Source organism: Drosophila kikkawai, chromosome 2R, assembly GCF_030179895.1.
Source record: "Drosophila kikkawai strain 14028-0561.14 chromosome 2R, DkikHiC1v2, whole genome shotgun sequence".
NCBI lineage: Eukaryota > Metazoa > Arthropoda > Insecta > Diptera > Drosophilidae > Drosophila > Drosophila kikkawai.
In genome coordinates this window covers 11,259,050-11,262,934 of record NC_091729.1, presented here as the reverse complement: position 1 = coordinate 11,262,934, position 3,885 = coordinate 11,259,050, and positions in this window count along the sequence as shown.

The window sequence follows — 3,885 nt, the reverse complement described above, 5'->3', positions numbered from 1 at the left end:
ATTTTTTTGGGTCTTGCATATAGAAATGGCCACTTGTCTGACTTTGGCGACGACCGGCCGATTGCAGGCAGCACGTGAATGACTAAATATTAAATTATGGGTTCGATAGTGTCTGGGTAAATGCCTCCGCTGAAATTCGATAGGATTCGGCCAAAGCGCATGGAAAATTCCATGCTACCATCTCCAGAGTGGCAGCCTCTGTGTATCCATCGCGGAGATACTAAAAATAAACCTCGCCTGCACCACTCCAAACCCTAACAATCGGGGAAACTTTTCCCTGGCCATTAACACAAATTAATGCATTCCAGAAATCACAATCCGAATCGAAATTGTGTGTTTATATGCGTTCGCCTGACCTGATTTCAGGCCGAACTGCAACTGAACCTGAGACTGGGACTGGGAGGGATCGCCAAGTGGCCGGGCAAAGTGTCGGTCGGGTTGGCAGATGAGTTTGTGGCAGCTGCTGGACGTTGGTCAGAGCTGGAGCTGTTAATGCGCTAAACAAATCAATGGTCATCGATTGTGATTAGGCCTATTAAGGGATTGTGGCCAACCCTTTCTCTGCTGCCCCTTTGTTTTCCCTCCGTGTTTGTGTGCGCCGGCGAAAATCCAATAAATCCCAAAATGCATGTGGCAAACTAATTTGAAATTAATTCACACAGAGAATCGGGGAATATAATATAGAGCTCCTCCACCCCCGCCAACGCCCAAGCCACTTTGATCAACTCTGTCAATTGCCAAATTGGCAACTTAATAAAAATTCCGCTCAAATTCATGGGAATCCGGGGCATTTTAAACGTGCAAAAATGGGGTGGCCCGAGGGCCAGCATTTTCCCAGCAATCCGAAATCCGAAATCCCTCATCCACGGCTGTGTACCGGCTCTTGTTGCCTTGGCTCTGGGCGGAACCCCGGCTCCATCCTCGCCTTTCATCGCCATCGTCTGTGTGCATTCCGCTTGAGCTGTCAAATGCGCATCGCAACAGTATCCCTCCTGAATCTGAATCAGAATGTGAAGCCAAAGCCTCATCCACATCCTCGTCCTCGTCCTGCGCCTGTGTGATGTGGTGGCCACTTTTTGTCACCCATCCTTAGCCTGCTCAATTGCAATTTGTTTTCGTTGATTCTCGGCCTCGACCTCGGCTCGGTGTTTGTTTAGGTCCTTGGTGTGGGCCTGGTGGGGGTGAATTTTGGGAGCAGCACATTTTCGCATTGGGTAATTCACAAATGAATCCCTTTAGTGCTGGCAATTGGCGCACGTGCACTAAAACAACAAGGCGGCATCGCTGCCAGGATACGTGGTCATTATTAAAATTCCTTGGACCCGCCACTACTGGTGACATCCGCACCTTCAATGCTATTTTCCTTCGCTCCAGCGAGTGCACACTGCGCTGGCTTTTATTAAATTTTGATTTACCCATTTATATAATCTATTTGCAATTGGCTTTATTTTCGTTAGTCCAACGGGCAGGAGGCAAAGTTTGGCTTTGCCATTTGACTGCCACTGCCCTGAGGGTCCCTTCGAATGGTGCCAATGGTGGTTACTGGAGAGACAATCATGGTTTGACATTGATCTACTTTTAATTAACTCTGAATTAACAGCTGAGCTGTAATTTGTTGTAGCCGAGAGTGAAAACGAGACTCAAAGGCTCGTTAAGAATATAATTTAAAAGTGTATGCGAGTAATATTTATACCATAGAAAGGCCAATACTCTTTCAGCATTAATATTTTAAAATAAAAAAATTCGTGCCTTTCCAGTCATTTCCGAACCTATATAATATTATTTTAAAAATTAACACAGTATTTCTAATTGGTTACAATTATAGTTTTGGCTTAGTTATGATATTTTTTATTTTTAAAATTTGATTTAAACAAAATATTAGCCCCCTAATGGAAATAGTTTATATCTTTGTGGTAATATTTGTAGGGTTAGGATCATATTTAATAAAATTAACCACTAAAACCGGCATTAAATAACAAAAAAATTAACAACATATTAAACTAAAATTTTTTAAAATATAATATTGTCAGAAATAAGAAAAACGTTAATTATTATTATTATTTTTATAATTTTTTTATGACTAACTTAAGTTTTTTTATAAAAAAGTTCATACAAAAATATATATTCAAATTAAGGAATGCTAATACTTTGGTATATCATTAAACAACCTAAATAATTAATAACAATATAATGCAATAGTAATTTTAAAATAATTTTACACAATTTTTAACGGGGATGATAATTTAAATTAGACAAGGGCCAAATTCTTTGTAAGCATACAAAAAAATAAGAAATTTAATTTAATATGAAAAACAACTTTCAGATTTCGCTAAAATAAAAAAAATAAATATAGATAATGTTTTTAAAATTTCTACAATAGTATTAAATAGTATTTTTAATAGATAATCAATATCAACAAGACTCTATTGAAAAAGTTGTATTTAAAGTAAGGTGTTGTACTTGGATAACACAAAAAAATGTCATAAACTGTTTAAACTTGTATTTTATAACTAACAATTTTAAAATAAATTGTATAAGTGGTTTATTTTAATGAGAACATGAAATGTAAATTATTGGAAGTTTAAGTAATAAAAAACAAAAATTTTTAACAAATTTCACACAAATAATTTTTTTTTTTTTTCGCTTTGTTGGTAATTTAGTAAAAAATATTAATCTAAATAATATCCATTTATTTATTTATTTATTTATTGTATTAAAAGTACATCATTTTAATAAAAATATTAAATTATTCGTACTTAACACAAACATATTTATGTATATAATTTTGTTGCTTGGCTTAATTTTTATAGGACTATAGGATCTATAGGATACATAAGCATATAATTACTAAATCATATTTTTTTTCGATTTAAAAAAAATTGGTTAAATTTGATGTACATATAAATAAAAAGTTCCCTTACAAAATCTTTTAGTATACGTCGAATGTTAGAATATTTCTTTTTTCTCTTAGTGTCGATTTGAAATATATAAAATTAGGGACTGACGTTTAATATAAATTGATTTATTGTCGTCACAGGTGAAATACGATCTCAAAGAATAATAGAATTTTTAGTTTAAATTTTGAAAATAAATAATAAGTTGATTGTGAATATTGAAGGGTTTTATGGTAATTTTACAAATAACAAATTTTTAATTAGATTAGAAATTAAGCATCCGGTTATCAATCATAATATATGTATATGCCCTAATTTTTAAAATGGCAGCCCTGGAGGAATGCTATGCCTGTTGTCACCTGAGCTAAATATAGTCCAGACTAAAAATATTCGGCAAATACCCGTTCATCCTGCTCTGGCTAGACTCACACAATCATAATAAGAAATTTGGCAATTTTAAATATCCAGGGATTAGTCATTCTTCTGGCTAATATGAAGCCCCTTTTGCAGGGCTACATTGTGGGTAAAGATAAAGATATAATTATATGAAGGAAGAGCGTATACATATTCTCGTACATTTGGCCTCGGCCAGCTAGAATTTAGCGACATCGAAATCCATTTGTTTTTCCATGTAGCAAAGGCATTCTATAGCAACCAAATACATATATATTTTTATAGATACTTGTGTGGATATAGAAAAAGTCGGGTGAAATGTGCGACTAGGAACGATTGGCCTCACCGGCCTGCGATTGTGCCATAAAACGTAAACATGCCCCACTTAGTTGCAGGCCAAAAATAGACTCCACGGAACCTAATTTAAATGGGAACCCTGCAAAGCTGGTAGCCCTATCCCGCTTAACCCCCCCTGGACCACGTCCCTGCCGACTTATTGTATTTTTGTAAATAAACAATTAGTTAAATTGATGCCCATTACAAGGGGCGTAGGCGTGGGCAGATCTCTTGATCGGGAGAGTACTGAGAGCGCAATGAG